Genomic DNA, 21,337 nt, shown 5'->3' with positions numbered 1-21,337 from the left:
CAGTTGCACTTAGTGAAATCTAAACTTGAATTCCTTGAATCAACTTAAATATTATACCAAAAGAAAAGATGCTGACATGGTTTATGTGTTAAGAGAATGTTTGGGCTTTAATTTGGGAACAGGAGCTGATATTAAATCAAAGTCCAACATGAGTTTCTCATCACATTCTCACCCTGATCTTTATCAGAACCAGCTCGGCTTTAAAACACTGCTGGCTCAGACACAGATAAGTTAAACCACGCAGCTCTGAGTGTTTGAGGACAGAGCATGTTGAACCATAACAGGAGAAAGACACTGCGGCGGGTGACACAGCAAGGGAGTGACTTTACCTCTGGACTGTGTGGCAGAGGGAGTGGCGCTGACTGAGGGAGGAGGGTGCAGGAGTGAGTGCGTGTGTGTGTGTGTGTGTTTGACAGAGAGAGCTTTGCTTTCACGCCTTGCCGAGCACAGAAAGAGTATCTGTCACCGAGAACAAGCCAGAAGACAGAGCGTAAAAGTTAGACAGAAAGAAAGAGAGGAGAGGAGAAGGGCAGAGGAAGAGAAAGAAAGGAAAGAAGGAGAAAGAGTTGACTGAAAGCAGCTTCTGTGTACCGTCCCACCCCCTGACTGTCCTCCCCTCCTCTCTGCCCGGCCGGGAGTGAGAGGAAAAAAGAAAAGGAGAGCAGAGACAGAGAGGGAGCTGATCCATGCTCGCTCTTTAGCGCAGGACTCAGGAATTCCGGGACCTTTGGAGTTGTGCACACACATACACAGACACATACACACACAGAAATACACACACACGCTGCTTTTCTCGTGGTGATACAAATCTGAACAGGACTCAGGGAGGGAGCATAAGAAGGGAAGAGGGAGAGGGAGGATTAGAGAATAGCCCTTTCCAGCCCTTTCCTGTGGACTATTTGACCATGATGGCACCTGCCAGGAGGAAAGTGTGAGGAGGGGCTGAGGCAGAGGAAGAGGAAGCTGCTGATGAAGGTGAGATTTTTATTTCCTAACAGACTCCCTGCGGCTTAAATATTTCTGGTGACTGTCTGGATCTGTTTCTGTGCAGATCAATGTTTTATGAGAGGGTTTAATTTATTGAGTAACATGCTGAAGTAGTTTGGTAGACACGTGTAAATGTGAAAGTGAGATGTGTGTGTGCTTTTTTTCCAGCCCTGTTCTTTTTAAAGGCTTTTCAGAAACTATCCTAAATCAAAAAGCTTGGACTGAAGTTTCTTAGAGCATGAGTACAGCTGGGAAAACCCTGTGTAGGTGTTAGTGTTGGACTAATGCTGCTCTGAATGTGTGTCAGCCTGCTGAATGTGTGCTTTCATATCTGTGTTCATCATTAGGCTGGCTTACTTGTGAAATGTAATAATAGCTCAGCAGGATGTGTGGACATTTTTAATGGGAGAATATGAAAGTTAAAACACTTTGTGTGGCTTTTTTTTTCACTGGACTGTGATCAGTGGGTGACTCATCTTTGCACAAATAAGAAAAGGAGAGTTTAGGTGCGTGTGGGAGAGCGCGTCTGTCTTGGATGTTTCATTTCCTGATGTTACACCAGTGGAAGTGGGGGAATTGGGAGGGTTTAATATTGCTTTTGCAGAGGAATCAGTCTTTGTCAGATAACACAGAAGTAAAGATGAAGACATTATTTGGTCTGTGTGTATTCAAAGCTTTGAGATCCATCTACTTTTCAGTGCTTTTAAGGGATTCTTTGAACAATAAAGCATTCTAGGATTTTTAAAGCGCGTGATTCATCGGTGAATAAAGGAACCGGTGGATACAGAGAAGATTAGAAGTCTTTGGTTCCTTTACACCTGCAGTTATTGTGCGCCTCATCCCTCCACTCCTCCCTCCACCCTCCATCCTGCCACACTCTGCCACTTTTGTTCTCTAATCTCATTTACTTCTGCCTTTTCTGCAGGTTTTCGCTTAAATCCCACAACTAATGACAGAGGCTTATCCCATGCCACTCTGCTTTGCTCTCATTCCTCATCCCACCCTCCTCTTTTCTCTCCCTCCTCCTTTTCTTATGACAATATGTCTGCCTGCCTTTATAAGCTATAATATATCTGTTCTCTTTCATACTATTTGTAGCATCTGCTTTTTTTCATACCCAGTTATCACCTGAGGTTTTTTTTTGTGTGAGTGGGTGTATATGTGTGTTTTCAGGCACGCAGGTGTGTGTTTTGTCTGTCATCTCACCTATTCAGTCCTGTAATCCCAGGTCTCAGTGGTCTTTATGACCCCTCCACCCAAAACCCACCTTAACCTGCACGGTCACCCCTCCATTACCATACCACTGAACTATACTTTAACCCTTTATTTATCTTTCCAATGAGGTGTTGTCTGGGTGAGATGGATGGTTGGGCAAGGTGTAACATGATGGATATCTTCTGTTGTTGGAGTTGTGATACTCAGTGAGTGCAGCTTTCATCTTTCATCTTCTGCCTTTAAAAATGCCATTTAGCTACTTTAACATTTTACTGCAGTGGTTTAAATAAAGACTTGTTCCATACACTGATTTTAAAAGTATTTAAAATGAAAAGATTTTACAATAAGTGGCCACTTTTTCTGAGTTTACCCTGTTCAAGGATAAATTTGCAGATTTAACAAATTTTGGCCAAAAAGGAAGGATCAAGGCTTCTGTAGTTCAGGAGGAAGAAATGTGTTAAAAGAAACTGCTCTGAATTCTATCACTGGAGTCTTTGCTGTGTTGAAAAAGTAAAGGAAAAAGGTTAAAATATAAAAAGCATTTCTGTACCCTATTCTTCTTTGTTTGGCAAGCGCTTGATGCTAACCTAGCATCATTTCTCACCACACCCAAATCTGTAAACAAACAGTTGGTGCCAAAGTAGGCTATCAATGGTGCTGGTTTGAATTTAGTCAACTAATGGAATGAAATGGCTACAGTGCTAAATGTGCTACATTAATTAGATTTATTTTGATTGAAAAAAAAAAAAAAAAAAAAAAAAAAAAAAAAAAAAAAGTTAGTCTAGCTGTAAATTGTAGATAGTTAGCCATTAGCCCAGCACTGATTTGCATGTTTATGTCTTCAAAAAGTACTGTTACTAAAATGTGCTGCTTTAAAAAAGGAAGATCCATGAAAAAATAAAAAAACATTAGACCAGGTTAAGATTTTAGAGACAGCCTGTTGAAGGCAGAGCTAGGGCCAGTATTGTTTCTCAAATGAAAATGAATAAAGCAGAAAATTCATGCTGGTAAACAAAGAATAAATGATCAAAGCTTATCACTTTGGCAAGATGATATCTGCAGATCATACACAAGCTAACTAGCTTAAACATAGAACTATTCAACAAGCTATCCCAAAAGCTAGCATGCTAGCACTGAAATGAGATGCCCCAAATCAGCATGAGAGAACATTTGTGGCTTACATACCTTTTAACACTAAGCGCGGCGTCTGTTCCTAAGCTGCAGGGGTGGTGTATTGCACACACACCATGGTACTAAACTGGGGTTGAAGCAGTTGTTATCGCTGTTTACAACATGTTTTTGTGAATTCCTCTTCTTCGTTGAGTGTGACCCATAGACTGTATAACGCATCCGCGACGTCTCTAGTCTGTTCCTAAAGCCGTGAAATGAATCCAATCTGCAGCCACATTTGCTATGACGCCGGCTGTTAGTTTTTCTTCAGGCAGCTATAGGGCGCCCAGCGATCACATGACCTGAGCTGTGCCTCTGATTGGAAAATCAAATAATCCTAACAACTTCTAAACCGCAGAGTTAGAAAAAAATTCACTCAACGTACAGTGTGTGCTGATGGTGAAATCAGCATTTTAGACCCAAGCTGTTTTTTAAACCAGGCTGTAAATATGTTTTTTAATGCTGTAAAAGTCTGTTTTTTTGGCTTGGTGTACGTGACTTCCAGTCTTTCTGCAGCCAGCCTCAAGAGGATTCTAGATGAGCAGCGACTTTTAGCACTTCTGCAAAGGCTATATTTTAACTAACCGGATGTCGCCCCTCGGTGTGACCACAATTTCACTCCAGGAAATGTTCATCACAATGAGTTCTGTGTGATGGATCATATTAATGTATTTTTGTACTTTGGGAATTTGGAGCTACTGTTTGTCCGCACGTCTCCATGTGGGAGTTAAAATTTTTGTATTTGCGCAATGTAGGAATTTCCTGCTTGAAAAGAATCGCGGGAGTGGGTGAGGCTGCTGAAGTCATTTGTCTGAGCAAAGCCACAAAGACCTCAGAGATACGTCAAGCATAAACCAAGCTTGAATCTACAAAACTGGACTTAAAGTCTTTCTTAATTTGGTGAGGTTACTTTTCTGTTGGTGACAGCAGCACTATCATCGTATCCTAATCACTGCCTTCTTCTTATTTAAGTAAGGAAGTAATGAATGGCTTGGGGGGAGGGGACTCTCTTGGGGATGTAATTTGCATAACTACCCATCTACTTTACATTATTCCGCTAATTACCTGGCTAACAGCTTAAGACATTAACTGCTTTTCAGAAATGGTTTGAGGATTATTTTACTGGTTTTAGAATGGCTCCTCTATTGAGCCACAAAAAAAAAAACGTGTTGAAAACGTCAGTGAAGAAGCCAAAGTGGGGACTCTGAACATGTTCTTTTCATTTGAATTATGTTAATCTATGTCCGCCATTGTTATATGTGAATTTCCTCCAAAACTCTGCAAGTTTAGAGCCTATCACACAGTTTTCCCAGGACAGTCGGCGACCATGTACAGGACAACATACATGTAATAGCTTTCACCCTGTATTCACAGGTTGTGCTCCATCACTTTCAGACAGCAGCAAAGTGGACATTTATTTAACCTAACAGCTCCTGTGGGTTCAAGGCGGTGCCACTGATTGCCTAGTGATGAATCGACACCCAAGGTAACTCTACGGTTAAGGTGGCTACGCGCTGATCCACTGCCACACCTTAAAACCCATTAACCCTTATCTCAACCTGTCCTCTGCAGGAAAACCCATTAACCTTCTTCATAACCCTTCCCTCAGCCTGAAATAACCACCAGGTCAGCAGAAAGTAGCTAACAAATGTGCAAGGCAAAGACTTTGAAAAGTATGACACAATACCCTGAGCTTCTTGAGACCACAGGAGAAATATCTTCCATCGGATGGTCAGTGTTAGCTCTGCGTTAGCTGACAGATGTGTGGAGTGAAGAAGCAGAAAGATAAACACCAGAGAACTGGTGAGGTTAGGTGGGGAGTGAAAGAGAGACTGGGCAGCGATGTCAGTTTTCCTTTGTTTGAAATATTTAATGAGTTTCTCTGCTCTCTTGAAATATTGACTTTTTCCCATATAGCCCGAGGGGACAGATGGGAGTGGAGGTTGTTCTTGTTCAAATGAAAAGCAAAAGGCTGTTAGCATCAAACTTTCATCAGTTTTTTTTCATTTATTCATTTTTTGTTGTCTCTTTTTGATCCTTCTGATTAGGAATAAAGAGATGCCAAGTTGTCCTTAGTTTGGCAGTTACTGCTTATAAAAATTATAATCTGTGTGTGTGTGTGTGTGTGTGTGTGTGTGTGTGTGTGTGTGTGTGTGTGTGTGTGTGTGTGTGTGTGCCAGCACAGTTGCACAGCTCTGTGTACACAGACTGTGCATTTTAACTGTTTGTATCAACATGTGTGTCTACTTTTTGGTCTGTCTTGTCGTTTCTGCAGAAATGTTACAGATCTGATGGTTTGACATCCAAAGAATTTTTGTCAGAAAGTCCAATCAAAATTAAGTCCTCAGGTTGTCTCCCTAATTAGCAGATATCAGGAGCACCTGTGATGTTCTCCCTCAGCTGGTGACAATCACCAGATAGAGGTTATATTAGGAGGCAGAGGCCATGTCCAAACCTAGCTGGGTATTTTCAAAAAAATGAAACTTGTTCATTTTTAAAAAATGCTTTTGTCCACACGCAGTGGGCAAATCTGCTGATAAGTGTGGCTCATGGCATGCCAAATCGATATTATCGATATTAAATATAAAAATTAAACACTTCATATCCCTTTACATTTGAAAAAAGTGATAGTGAAAGGGTAAAAAGTAAAGGTACACAGTTTCTGTCTAACAGCCATAGACTGTAAAAAAATAGACACCATCTTGCTTGGTTCGAAGTTCAGTTGCCAAGAAAATGCTCCCCCTGGTGACTGGCTCCACTACAGGTAAAAACTCTGTCTCCCCAGTTATTCCAGATGAGCTGTGGTCAACTTTAGCCAGAAAAAAACAAAAATAAAAAAACAAACAAACAAAAAAAAACAATTACTTGTCACCTGGCTTTACTCAGAGTCTTTCATAGGCTGTTTTTTTTTTAAACTACTACATACTACATGTGAATGTAGTATGTAGTAGGCACTACATACTACCCACTGCTTTTGCATGTAGTATGTAGTATGACTGCTCTGTTGGGGCTGTTTTATAATATACAACTCTGGATTTAAGTTTCAGATGGCAGAGCTACAGCTGATGATTTTTTTTTTTTTAAAAAACCTTTTTTAAAATGTACAGAACAAACTATGGGTCGATTGTGACATTTTAATTATTTTGTTCATCATGCCACAGAAAAACATAATTGATTTTTAATCTTACACCAAAAGTTATATTGTTTATTGATTTATTTTTTTTATCTGAAAGGGACTGACCTTTTATTTTTTAACAGCTAATGGTAAAACCTCTTCCATATGATCCGCATGTGGTTAAAAATAGTAATTATTGGTTTGTACTGGTTTTAGTGAATTTGTAGAAATAAACGCCTCTTTAATAACCAGAAGTGACATGATTTACAGGTGTTTCTTTCTCATAACTTCACTTCTGTCTCACAGACCATATAACGTTAATGTTGTGGTGTTGTAGTTATACTGCTAACTTAATCCAGTAGATGGCAGTAATTCACCAAAACCTGTCACCTGCATTGACAAACAGCATTAGCCCCGTATATTGTTGTAAACAGTATATGTCAGGTAGACTGGTCCGTTGCATACTGAGAAATTTTCCTGGATCAGTAGGACATCTGGGGATTGTTGTCATACAGCAGATTTTGCAAGTTTTCGCATACTACCTACTACATACTGAATTTCAGCCAAAATAGTCGGACTGCTAGTGTGGGAGGCGGTTTGAAAAACAGCCATAGTCTCTAATGCGCACACTCTGGCTGGAGCCACGCAGTCCATTCTATAAACAGTCTATGGTTACACCTCCTTCTGTCTCCAGCCTTTTATTACAGATCTGTGCTGATGCTTGTGGTTTTTACATGATCACTAAAGTTGTCAGCACTGACACATTCATCTCAGTACAAATAAGCTCTGATAATACCGTACTGTTGTTTCTCATGTTAATTTGAACACTGTGGTTAATCTGCTGTTCTGTCTTCCTGCTGCTACTGTGATAAAATAGCAACACCACTGTTCTTCTGAATGACATATTTCACCCTAACGATCTCCATGATGACAAGTCAAAAGTAATTTGAACTTCATGTCAAAGGGAAGTGAAACATCATTGAAGTGCTTCAAGTTAAACCATACTCGGCTTCAACTATCTTTGTAAAATGGTTATCGCACCAGGGTCAGGGGCACAGAAAACACTCAATAAGAAATAAAACTGAACAAAGAAACTGGACATTTTACAAAGTTTGAGCTGCTACTTACAAGCAAAGCATACAGGTGCAGGGAATCAGAGTGGTGAGCAACCAAATAACAAAACTAAATGGAGCACTATTTTGTATTGTGTGAAATGACACAAACCCATGCATGTGTATTGACTAATTTGAACCTTGAGTTTGAAGTTGGCATCCAACGCAGTTCAGGATAATTGGTTTGCAGTGTTTAAGGTGTAATTTGATATGAGTAGATAAAGAAAACCCAGTGATGGATGGATGGATGGATGAATGCATAACAAAAGAGCTGGGCCTGAGATTAGCAAAGACAGTTTCCCTGATTTATCACTGAGTTAAAAAGGAAGATAATGGACGTTGGATACTCAGATGGAGTAGATAAAACCTTAAAAGGGTGAGCTCGACCATCAGTTAAGATGAGACTTCAAAAGAGTGAGAAAATGATCGGAACTAAATCACAATGGTAGACTTTGTTTGAATGAAGGAGAGCAGAGGAGCCACTACGACCAGTGTTTGGTGAGACTTACTTTCCGTACGAGGATTTGTATGTTGAACTTTAGGAAACAGCAAAAGAGGGAGTCATCTGTATACAGCACAAATCAGTTTTTGGATACTCTGCTAGAAAACTCTCTCAGATTTTATCTGATGCTTTGTTATTTTAACACAACAATAGCAAGTCCTGACGACAATGTTTCTAAGACAAAGTACTTGAGTTAGTCAGTGTTGCTTAACCATGCAGATGTTTCAGATGCTGAATGGCGATAACTTGATGACATCAGATAAAAGTTGAAGCAAAGGTTAGACTGAGGACATGCCGGTCCAATCTCAGTCCTCTATCAGTGGATACTCTTCAGAGTGAGTGGATGGATGTGTTACCTGGCTGGGTTAACTGATTTGGGATCAGATTATTGTATCTTCAGGCTGTTCAGAGGAGGGAAAATTGGGGTTTTATTTTTTAAAATACTTAAGTCCAAATATTAGAGGTTTTAATGAGCACAAACTGTGTGTAAAGCTGGTCTTAATCTGTCTGAAGTCAGTGTGCTTGATTATGATTTAACCACTCATTAAGACATACGAAAACAGAACACGACAGAAAAAGAAAACCTGTCCAAATAAGTCTTTACATCTGACAAGTCACACAAATTCAATAAAGTTGCTGTTCTTTCAGTGTAATTCTTGCCATAAAGTATTTACACTCACTTGGCACAATATCTACAAAATTTATGTTGAGGAAAAACATGTCCTTCCCTTTCCTCCTTTCCTCTGTATTGGGGAACAGTCTTGCATGAGAGAGACAAAAAGACTGTCTCAGTCATTGGGATTTGTTGCTGATTTCTTTGGCACTTTGCACAACCACACTCCCTGCTTGATTTGGAAAAGAGTCCTGCTTCTCCTAATTCTTAATGTTTATACTAAGTGCTATCATCACACACACCCATCCACTCCTGGGATATAAAAGGATACACATGATGTTGAAAGGGTTTGGGTTTTGACGCATTTGAACTAATCCTAGTTCCTCAGTAAGCCTTATGAATCTGTTTTTTCCTTTATTTTAGAGCGGTATCCTGAGGTGGCAGTGTTCAGGTTGGATTGATGGTTTACAAAAAGCTGATTCTGTATTCCTGATTTACCCTGAAGTGGCTTCAAGTGAACGTAATACTCCCCTTGTTTCTAGTGTGTATGTATTGCGATGCCTTTTGACAGTTTACCACCAGGGTTATGTTTCTAACCTTCTACAGTTCATAGAGATAATCTCAAGCAGAGCTGGATCACGACAGGTTTTCTCATCTCCTCCTTGTGCCCTTTGGGAGCCAGGCAAAAACTGCTGTCCTCTTCGTCTTACTCACATTTTCATTTAGCTAGCCCAGCACAGATAATAATACTGATAATACTAAGCGATGAACAGACACAAATGTCACATAAAGCTGGCAAAAGGATACAGAGGGCACTGTAGAAAAATACATATATATACATAAAAAAAAAAACGGTAAAAGCAAGCAAGTTTCTTGATGCATATCGTAAAATTACAGTCGAACACTGTAACACAGAACTACATTAAAAACACTTTAAAAATACAGGAATGATTTTTTTTTTGATCAGAGAAATATTTTAAAAAACAAAAAAACCTCCAAACAGAATATATATGTGTGTGTGTGTATATATATATATATACAGTGGGTTGCAAAAGTATTCATACCCATTACCAAAACTCAATTCCTCAGCACAGAACAAAGGAAAAGTGTGTTTCACCTGTTTGCATGAAAGGAAATGGCACAAACACAACAATCCATCACTGTTTTTGTTCATAGGCACTCTTTACTGTAGACAGATTTCACAAGTCTGTATTTCACTGTTGCAAAAGTATTCACACCAAGTCACCAAGTCATGGTCAGTACTTGGTTACCGCTCCTTTGGCAGCAATAACAGCTTCCAGTCGCTTTAGATAGCCAGCAATAAGTTTTGCACAGTGTTGTTTTGACAGTTTTGCCCACTCCTCTTTGCAACACGGCTCCAGCTGAGTCAGGTTCCTTGGTGATCTCCAGTGAACGGCAATCTTCAGATCCAGCCACAGGTTTTCTATTGGGTTGAGATCAGGGCTTCGACTTGGCCAGTCTAGAACCTTCACTTTCTTCTTCCTGAGCCATTCTTGTGTCACTCCAGCTGTATGTTTAGGATCATTATCCTGCTGAAAGGTGAACCTCCTCTCAAGGTTCAGGCTTTTTGCAGACTTGAAGAGGTTCTTCTCCAGGATGTCAATGTATTTTGCATTAACCATAGTCCCTTGTACATGAACAAGCTCACCAGGACCAGAGGAAGAGAAACAGCCCCAACGCATTATGTTACCACCTCCATGTTTCATGGTAAAGATGGTATGAGCCAGATCATCGGCTGTGTTAGCTTTGTGCCAAACATACTTCTTGGTGTTCAGGCCAAAAAGTTCCATTTTTGTTTCATTTGACCTGATCACTGGAGTGATCGCTGGAGTGTCTTTTAGATGTGTGGTAGCATACTGCCAAGGAGCCTTGAGATGTTGTTTCTTCAGGTATGGCTTCTTCTTTGCAGTATGCCCATAAAGACCTTCTTTATGTAAAATGCGGGATATTGTGGACTTGTGTACATTAGTCCCAGCAACCTGGAGAGCCTTCTTCAAGTCTCCAAGAGTTACGGAGGGGTTTGCTCTAGTTTCCCTGAGCAGTTTCCTTTTGGCTTTTCTTGTGATCTTGGAGGGACGCCCTGTTCTTCGGAGGTTCACAGTGGTACCATGGCGCTTCCACTTCTGGACCAGTAATGCAACAGTACTTTTTGGCACACTGAGTGAACTTGCAATGGCTGCATAGCTTTGTCTATCTCTATGCTTCTCTACAACTATCTCGCTGAGGTCTTCTGACAGCCCCTTGGACTTCATGACTGTTGTCTGTTGACAAGCATGGGGTGACTGTTGACAGGTGGCTATTGGGCACTATTTAAAGAGGGTAATCAAGCCTATACAAGTCACGTGACTAAATGCAAGCTTGTGACACTTGAAATGCAGTAGTTTATGGTATGCATTCATTTTTGGCTAAATATAACAACTTTGGTGCAAGGGTGTGAATACTTTTGCAACAGTGAAATACAGACTTGTGCAATCTATCTACAATAAAGAGTGCTTATGAACAAAAAAAGTGATGGATTTCTGTGTTTGTGCCATTTTCTTTCATGCAAACAGGTGAAACACACTTTTCCTTTGCTCTGTGCTGAGAAATTGAGTTTTGGTCATTGGTATGAATACTTTTGCAACCCACTGTATATATATATATATATATATATATATATATATATATATATATATATATATATATATATATATATATATATATATATATATATATATAGATATAGATATAGATTCTAATAAGAATAAATAAATAAATATATTTATTTATTCTTCAATATTTGACCTTGCACTGCTGTTTTCATGTCCAGCACGGAAAATCACCTTCTCTTCCACTCCCTCACAGTCACAAGGATGTGTTTAGGTACCTCAACGTGGTACCATTTGACTTTACAGGAATCGGTACCTGGTACTTTTGATAGAATTCGGTTGGTACCTATAAAAGTACCTAATTTGTTACCCATCCCTACCAGTTGGTAGGATAAAACGAACACAAGCTGTTCACCAGAGCGCTGAGTACAAACAAATAAGACTTTGATGACACTTGAAAAATGTTAACTTGATCTGAAGAACTATCAGCAGTTAAAAAACACTTTGATTTGTTTGCTGCTGCTGTTATCATCCTTTTTCCGTTTTAAATTACCGTCCCAGTCAAAAGTGGTTGTGATTAAGAAAAAAAAATCCATTCATGTGTGTGCCCTTTTTCAAAAATTGTGTTTTCAATCGACCCAAACAGCATTTTGGTGTGAATAAATGCCCAAACACAATAATAGTTGACTGTTTTTCTTAGTTATACACCACACACACTTTACATTACAAAACTTTAAATATGACATAAACACAAAACATTAATGGGACCATTCAGCACAAGGCCATGGAAATTTGCCACGTGTCTCCTTGAAGATTTCGCAAACACTTTGTGCCCCACTTCTTACCTTTGTTTAGCTGACATACCCCCCCCCCAAGACACACAAACACACACACACAAACACATACACACCCTTCCTGTCCTTCCTAATTTCTCCAAAGCTCAGGTCTTTCCTGCAGTGTTGCAGAACAACCTCTCTTTTGCTGGGATGACCTGTAATTGCACTTTCATTTTTTTTTCAGTAGATGTGTGTGTGTGTGTGTGTGTGTGTGTGTGTGTGTGTGTGTGTGTGTGTGTGTGTGTGTGTGTGTGTGTGTGTGTGTGTGTGTGTGTGTGTGTGTGGCTGGGTGAGTGTGTGAGTTTGGACTTGGAGCTGTCCTGTCACCTTGGGCGGTCATGCAGTGTTGAAGGTGAGGTGGAATTAGGAGGCTTTTTCAAAGGACGATAGGAAAATAACGAGATTCCTGCTGTCCCTGTCACACACACACACATGTGCACACACACACACTTACACTCAATGACACTTAAAGTTTAAGAAACTGTCTGTATATTTCTCTCTGCACACTCACATACACAAACACACACACACACACACACACACACACACACACACACACACACACACACACACACACACACACACACACACACACACACACACAAAACCTGTCCCAGAGGAGCGCTGGAGGGGCTTATGCAGGGGATTTTGCTGTTCTGCAGTGTGCCTGTCAGATAAGGAGGAGACACAGGCCTGACTGGTGACACGCTACTGAGCGCGTGCAGAACAGGCTCCTCTCCTCTTCATTTTTGAATCTGTCAGTCAAGTCAGCTGCCACTCTCACTTTCCACTGATGATGACACTAAACACACATGCTCCTGTCTGGTTCCTCATTTGGTAAACTCATGAACAATGAACCACAGTCACTTTTCAGCCAAGGGTTTTTTCCTCCCTCTTTTTTGTCTGTCAGGTAGTTTGACTCTGAGCAGATTTCTATAACGATAGGAAGGTGGTCACCAAAAAAACACCTTGTTTTTTATGTCATTCCTTTGTTACCCTTCCTCGGCGAGTATTCCCTTCCTCACCTCTTCCCTCGCTCATTTTTTCCCCATCTGCTTCATCCTTCCACCTTTCAAAAACAACTCTTCTGTATCCCCCTCCCTCTCCTCTCATCTCCCTCCTCCCTTGGCCTGTTCCTTCCCTTTCCCCCTGTTTTTCTCCGTTGCCCCCCTCCTCTTCCTCATCTCTTTGCTCTCAGCACCTGTAATCCTGCTCACCCCTCTTCTGCAGCTGCTCACAATCACAATAAGATAAAGATTTATTAAAGCAGAGAGAAAGATGTGTTATTCTGTTTCTGGGCGTGCTTTAAGGATCCATGCTTCTTTAATTAATTTCCATCGTTGATCGTCTTTGTTTGAAGCTGATTCATGAGGCTAGCCGTGCTGCCAGGAGTGATTTGCTGCAGTAGTGATGGCTTTGGTCCATGGAAATGATTCTCGGCATAAAAATGGCGTTTTGCCAGAACTTCCAGCCTCTAACCATCCACTTATGATCAACGCTGAAGTCCAGCTGCTGTCGGCTTCACTAACAGCCCTTCACAAAGATGTTTTTCATCTTTTGTATCAGGTGTCTCACTTTGGTTTGGCTCACTTTCTCACAAGTTTTGATGACTGGGGATGAGAAGAATAGTATCATGATGATTTATAATGGAACAGGTGAAAGGGATCAAGCTGCCTGGTGAGTTTTTTTTTTTTTTTAACCCAGGCAGAAACCTCCATCCTGGAGATACATGGTTAAATCCTGTAGTTCTTTCAATGTCCACTTGAGGCTTGACCCATAGCCTCATCTAGCCACATATACATCCATTATAAAAGGCCATCTTTACAGCAAAAAAAAAACAAACACAAATTTGGTTTGAGAGCACATTTCTCTGTCCTCAAACTGTACAGGGGGCATCTCTTTTTTATTATGAATCATTAGATTATCTTGGGTACGAGTTTGGCACATAGCCCCTTGAACATTATCCATTGTGCAGAATGTAATGCTCACGTACTTTCACAGGTGTTACGTTTGACTTTTTTCTAATTTTTTCCCCCCCAGAAAGTTGTCAAATTCACATTTACTCAAAAGTCTCAACAGTGATGAGTAACTAAGATATATTTGACTTAAAGGAACAATAATGTTAAACTCACACCAAAAGAGCACAAGAAAGGATACAGCACACTTGACTCTCTATAACATCACCCCGCCGGCTGACGAAGTTTAGTAGAGAGAAGAGATATCTGTGTTTTTTTCTGCTGAAAACGATTTCTGTGATTAATTTTGTAGTGATGGTGGACACTGGAGCCTAACTGTCTGATAGAAAAAGGACAGAAGAGCAGAAGAAAGATAAACAGGAGAGAGATAGAGCACGAGCTAAAGGCTAACACAGGAGCTAAACTGTTTGTGCTAATGTTCATTCCAACCCACAGTCAGCAGTTATTCTGCTGTGGTCTGTTCAAACTTGAGAGTCTATCAATAAAATGAAGAGTGATGTTACGTTAGCTCTGCTTGGTAGATGACTGGCAGGACATAATCAGGATTCACTAACGTTACACATTACAGACATGTTTTAGAGCACTGGGCTGAGAGTAGCGCTAAATGTGGCCATTGACCTGTGTTGGGGAAGTTACTTTTAAAAAGTAGTGTATTCTCTTTTCAGGTTCTTGAAAAAGTAGTCCCTTACTTTACTCAGTTACCCTCTATGGAAAGAAACTTCATACATTACTCGCTACTTTTACATTACTTTTATGGTGCTCGACTTTGTGCAAAACCCCATCTCATTTCCTCAATGTGTGTAGGCCTACATAAAGTTCTAACTATGGAGCACATAACAGGTAATTCTCTTGTGCTCTTTATTCTGAAAAATGCCACAGAGCACTTGACAAGAAAAACAATGGTACCATGATGGCTGACTGCTCTCTGCATGCTATTGTGAGTACCAGCCTCAGTGTGGAAGGAGAGCCCGTGACTATTGCGCCTGCGTGCTGCTGAGGCAGTGTTGCTGTCAAATCGTCCCTGGGTAAAGTAAAGTTGTGCCCAACTGAAAGAAGATCTATGTTTCATTACCATATTTTTAGTAGTAACTTGTTACACTGCTCTTTACCCCCAAAATGTAGTTACATTATGTAATTCGCTACTTTGTAACTTGTTACACCCAACACTGCCAGTGACTGAACTACGTAACCAACTGGCAAAGTTTGCTTATTGTCACGTTTCAAACACCATCGCTATGTAACTGTTGATAAATACCTTATCTCAGGTCGTTGTGTCTGATACACGGTCGAATAATCCACAAGCAAACAAGAGTTTTCATCATCAATCCTCAATACCTCAGTTGTGATTGGTGGATTATCTGTTTGGATCAGTTTGAAACTTTAGCTGCGTTTCCACCAAGCAGTACGGGTCGGTTCACTACGGTTTGGGACGGTTTGGGACAGTAAAGTCTCATCCCGTTTGCGTTTCCACAGCAAACTGTACCCTCTCGTGGTGGGCGGCGTGTAAGCCGCATGCCGGAAGCCCCAGCTGGTAAACAATAGCGCGATGCCGTAGCAGCTTACCCCGCGATTAAATCCAACAAAGAAGAAAACGCGACACAGTAAACAAAGAGCATGGATGGAAGGCATGCAGCATTTCGTCCTCTCTGTGATTTTCATGTAACTCTCTGTTACAAAGTGCAATCAAGCTTTGTTTCAGAGAAGTCTGTGAGCCGCAAGGAGAAATGCAGCCGCTGTCGGGGTGAGTGACGATTCTTTTGACCAATCAACCGTCTGCAGTGTGTTGTTCCACCTCCCGAGAGCGGATCGGTTCAGTCTGGCACCCATACGAAAGGGTCCCAAAAAAGTGGGACGGCTCGTCTCGGTTTTTAGGGATCCGTCCCGGGATGAGTCTGTGGAAACGCCGTTAAAAGCGCACCGTACCGAGACGAACCGACCCGGACTGCTTGGTGGAAACGCGGCTTTTGGTTCACTCTTTCTGCTACTGACTTCCGATTGACCATTTTTGTCCTTTAAAGCTATGGTCTACAATCTGAAACCCAGTTTGGCTGATGGGGCACATTTGAAAAACGCAGCCTCACTCACCCCTCTCCTCCGTGATCCAAGATCCCGCCCCCCAGCTCATATCGCCCTTCTTCGCCTCCTAACAACACGCCCCCTCCGACAGAGCAAGAAGACGGCCGGCAGAAAATGTCACAAACAAGACAGTCATCCTCCTTGTGACACACAGTGGTAGCTTTTTCAATTGGACTGGCGTGATCAAAACTATGAATTAGCCGGCGAAGCAGGTCTGGCGTTGCCACTGCCAGCTGATCAGAGCAGAGCCGACTGTGGGCGAGGCTCTACCTTTCTCGGCGTGTCTTCACCAGCTCAGTTTACAATGCTAAAGATGTGTGGCTAACTTATGCTAAAATCTATTGACAGAGCCGACCCATTGTAACCGGTAGCGTTCAGTCATTAGCCAGTATAGGCACAGACTAACCAGAGTAATTCAGCTGACATCTCCCACTGTGGTAAACAAAGTCATTACCTGTTCAACAGAAATTTGTCTGTCTCTGCGTCAGTCTTCTGTCCCAAATCCCTCTGCAGCTTTTTCCACCGGTCGTACATTTCTCCAATATTCAGTCTCTGTTGGCACATGTATCGCTCATAATTCTTCCTTGCTTCAGCCTTGTCCTTGAAACTTTTTCACTTTCTTCCTTTCCCTGTGGAGGGTAACAATAACAGCTTCCTGGTTTCGGTCTTCTCTGGCTCCATGATGCTTCGGTAGCTGAGCAGCTAGCTGACGTGAGAGGGGTAGTGGGGAAGGATGAGGTGGGACCATGGGCAGTACGGTGCGGAGCAGGGGAGACAGGGGATTGGATGGACTCGCGCACAAATCCGAAATGAGGGAAATGGCGGTTCAGATTGGTCATTATTAAGCCGTTTTGCAGCTGCTGTACTGAATGGATTTTTTTCATTCTTTTTGGTTTTTTATATTGCGTAGATAGGACCAACGGGCCATAACGGTCTCAAAACGGTGTTAATAATAATTACCTAGCTTCAAACAGCTTTAAAGCTTTTCGTTTTAGTGCATATAAACTTTCCTAACATATTTTCTTTTATGAAAATTGACTGCATGTTTCTGAATGTTATGCAAAATAAAGTGAAGTGATCTGCAGAGCTAAAGACACAAACGTTTGACATAGTTGCATTATCTTTGTACTTTTAATGCAGTTTGTTTCACAGGGTAGGCTAATACATGGGGCGTTTCATTGCAGTTTTAGAAGCATCAACAGAGCTTACAGCAGGGACTCGTGATGGACCCATTGACTTGGATTTGCTTTTTAAAGATTTGTTTTCCTTTATTTTTTTCTTTATTTTGTTTTCGAGAGGGATTGAGGTTTTGAGATTACTGCTCCTGAATTCTCCACACAAGTTCCCTCCTCGTGTAGAAATGCTGTAACCCTCACCTTTCTGTTCCTGCAGCTGTATTCTTGTTTATATTGCATCACCCCAGCCTGGCAGGCCATCATGTTGCAAACTCTTCAGTCCTGTCTATCTCTGTGAGTTCTCCTCCACATCCACCCACCCTCTCGTGAAAACCCTCTTGCATACGCCCTTGGCCTCTTCCATCTCCAGCACTAACCCCCCTCCCTCACCAACACCACCAGCACCACCACCCTCTTCACCGACACCATCCCCCAGCCCCTTGGCAGCTACTCCAGGCAGGCTAATTGACTCAGTCCCAGGAGGGGGGGATCATGCCACATTCTAATTTGGCTTCCCCTCCTCCAGATAAAAGCTACATCCCTCCACCCTCCACCCTCCACACACACACACCTCCTCTTTCCTCAAGCTCTCAATCTCACTCTGGCTTATTATTTTTTGTCCATCGCTGAATGACACTGAGGGGTAATATCTTAAAGAGAGTGAAATGTAAGTTTGTGTCTCAAAGACGGAGAGTCCCAAACGCAGACAACTGAATACATGAAAGGACTGATACACACACACACACACACACACACACACTCACACACGCTAACAGAGCACAGCATCTCGCCTCTGCGCACCACGGGGCTCACCTTCAGAGAGCCTCCATCTCCACAAACTGCACCTGGGGACTGGGATGGGTGTGTCTCAGTGTGTGTGTGTATGTGTTTGTGTGTGTGTGCTCTTACATGCACATGTGTGTCTAGAAACCCAGCCTCTTCCCACTAACAAGCAGACAGATGGGGAACAAAGACATTTTGCTACTGATTGTATCACACGTCAGAATCAGAGAAAATAATTTAAAAAGTCTCAGACGTGCCCAGATTGGGAATTGGAAATTTTACCCTTCCGCACTCCAAAAATGTTCTCCTGTTTTTTTCTTTTTTGATTCTTTAAGACATGTGGAAGTGTTCATTGATTTAATACTGCAGAGATGGTAAAGCTACACTGTTTGGTGTGCACAAAAGTGACACAACCGAGCACAGTGGCTGTGTTCGTGCATGCATCACAAATCCAATGCATTAGATTCAAATAGATTGTGTGTGCATGTGTGTGTGTTTTCCCCAAAACAGCAGTAATTTGAAAAAGCATAAATTTAGAGTTAATAACTTGACTCAAAAGAGGTGGAGTCAACCTCAAATGCGCTGACCCAAGAAGGAGTTTCATGACTCTGAAAATGAGCATCAAATAATCAAACACGCATCCATAAGCCTGGTAAACACTCACAAACACATCAGCACAACACAGGCCAGCCATCCCGATACACTCTGTACAGAAAGCATGTTTGGTATGTAGCGGTAGCTGCATCTATTAGTAAAATGGCCTTTTCAGATGGATAGATAAAGGTATGTTAGCTGGAGGCTCGGGGTCAGCCAGTCGTGTGGAAAAGACATTTGACACGTTGAGTTACCTACAGTAGAGTGTGTGTGGAAAGACTTCAGGTCTGTTTTTGTATTTGTAGAAGGAAGAGGAAAGCTGTGCTCTTTAAAAATCAAGTCATAGCCGTCTGGCCGGACAGTCTCTTTCTTTTCCACTCTCTAACTGATATACAGAGGAGGAACATTTGAGCTCTAAATTTTTCACAGATGTACAGCACCACAACAGAAACATAATGGACGCCAGCTGCATTTACCTTTTGATCTATCCTGAAATGGACACAGTATTTTTTGGATGCATATCAATAAAAATGTACACAAGCTTAAGTCAGCTTAAGTTTGGAAGGTACAGTTTCTAAACCTGCAAGCAGGTGGTGCAGAGAAACTTCCTGTCAACATCCACCAAAGACCCAGCTGGAAAAGAAAAACTTAACTGTTCTGGGTGGGTAGCTCTTGGATTATGTTTCTATTTGTTGATCTCTTTTTGAATACTAACTCTCTGTCAACACAAAAAAGTAAATAAATGAATGAACTCAATGTGCCATATTGACATTTGAACAGAAAACACACGGTGTGGGAGTGTGTCTCAGCTCAGCCCTCTAAACAAAAGAGATCATTGAAGTGGTTTAGCATCTGATCCTGGTAATTCCTGATTGCCACTGAGGACTTAGTGCTGACATGCTCCATGAAAACAGGCCCAAAACCTTTTTACCAAACATGCTGGAGACATTATTACAACCCATCTGGCATTAAAACATCACACAATTCAACATGGGGGATTTGAAAGTGCAGTGTAGGGTGTCCAGACGACTTTTCCTTTTGATCCATGGCTGAAAAGATCAGATCAGAAAGCATTAAAACAGATTATTTTCTTTGTTTACATCAGTGTTGTTTTAGGCCGCTGTCTTAGTTTTAATCTTAGTCTTTAGGACGAAAATGTGTATTGGTTTAAGTCACATTTTTGTCATTTCTACATGTGCTAGTTTTAGTCCAGATTTAGAAGACAGACACTCAAAAAGGTTTTAGTCTAGTTCTAGTAAAAAAGAAAGGATAAGTCTTTTGACAAATTAACTTAGGTTAACAAGTATTGGGAAGTGTAATCAAGGTTGACAGGTTGTATCAAGCGTTGCAATTCACAAAACAACCCCTACGCTTTTGCGTCATAACCATTAGCTCAGCTCATAGGGAATGGATGGTAAATGGACCAGCACTTTTCTAGTCAGACCACTCAAAGCGCTTTACACTGCTAGTCTAATTGACCCATTCACACCACATTCACACACTGATGGTGGATTTCCTATTGGAAACCATCAGTTTTTATCTAATACATTCACACCCATCCACACACCACTGACCAACAGTGGGAGCAATTTGGGGTTCAATGTCTTGCTCAAGGACACTTCAACATGCCACTGCAGGAGCTAGAATCGAACCCCCAACTTTCCGATTGAGAGGTGACTACTCTACCACTGAGCCACTGCTGCCACAGCTGGACTTGGCTTTGTAACTGAAGGGTCGCTGGTTGTGGTTCAAATCCTGTCATGGACCAAGATTGGGAATTGGACTGATAACTGGAGAAGTGTTTCCTAAGCACTCTCCAGTGCCCTTGAGCAAGGTACAATATCCCCCAACTGCTCAGTGTTGTGCATTGCTTTGGACAAAAGCGACTGCTGAATGAAAGTGTAAATTGTAAAAAACCAGATCCATTACCAGACTGTAAGCTCTAGTCTAGACTTTCCCATTGATGAAGCTGCTGCCGTGCTAGACTTCATTACTGTTGGCAGAAACATTCTATCTCCATAATTCAACTTACAATTTTTTCATGAATTGATCTTTCAAATATATCACGACATTAATGGATTTTATTTAAATATTATGAACAAGACTGTTTTGATTATATACTGCAGTTAAACGTGTAACTTAAAATCTGTTAATCACAAGTTATAGACTCACTTATTATTTACTTTTTATGTTGTGTCCATATTTGGTTATAACCTCAGCCCAAAACCAACTTTTCCATTAAGTTAACAAAGTGAAAACCAGATATCAAATATAGGCAGCTTATTTGTGGTCAAACCTGGTTACCTGGTTGGATAAAGAAGACACATTTAATATCAGATGCAGACGTTGCTGGTGTTTCAGTGTAAAGTGTGACCCTGTTAACTGGTGACTCTCAGCCGACCATCACAGCCACATTCTGCTGAGAGTCTCCAGTTAGCACGGTCGCTCTTTACTCCAAAACACTGGTTGCTCTGTAACAGTCAGAACTCAATGGAAGTTGACTCCATGGTTAAGTATTGTTTCTGAGAGTTGACCACAGAACAACTGGACATTTTTGTGCTGCTTACAGATTTA

At 41.4% G+C, this 21,337-nt stretch overlaps 1 protein-coding gene across 1 annotated transcript in view; it reads left to right on the top strand.

The window, feature by feature from the left end:
* The first annotated feature begins 373 nt into the window (after positions 1 to 373).
* sema3b (sema domain, immunoglobulin domain (Ig), short basic domain, secreted, (semaphorin) 3B) overlaps positions 374 to 21,337 on the top strand; it is a 135,152-nt gene continuing 114,188 nt past the window's right edge. Inside the window, exon 1 of the mRNA XM_074681097.1 lies at positions 374 to 975. The gene's annotated coding sequence lies outside the window, so the exon portion shown is untranslated. The remainder of the gene's footprint in view (positions 976 to 21,337) is intronic.

This window comes from Halichoeres trimaculatus, unplaced genomic scaffold (assembly GCF_033239565.1).
Source record: "Halichoeres trimaculatus isolate MK-OKI-2021-1 unplaced genomic scaffold, fHalTri1.1 fHalTri1_scaffold_11, whole genome shotgun sequence".
Classification (NCBI taxonomy): domain Eukaryota; kingdom Metazoa; phylum Chordata; class Actinopteri; order Labriformes; family Labridae; genus Halichoeres; species Halichoeres trimaculatus.
Note: the sequence above shows the minus strand (reverse complement) of the source record. Positions and strands in the feature narration are given on the sequence as shown.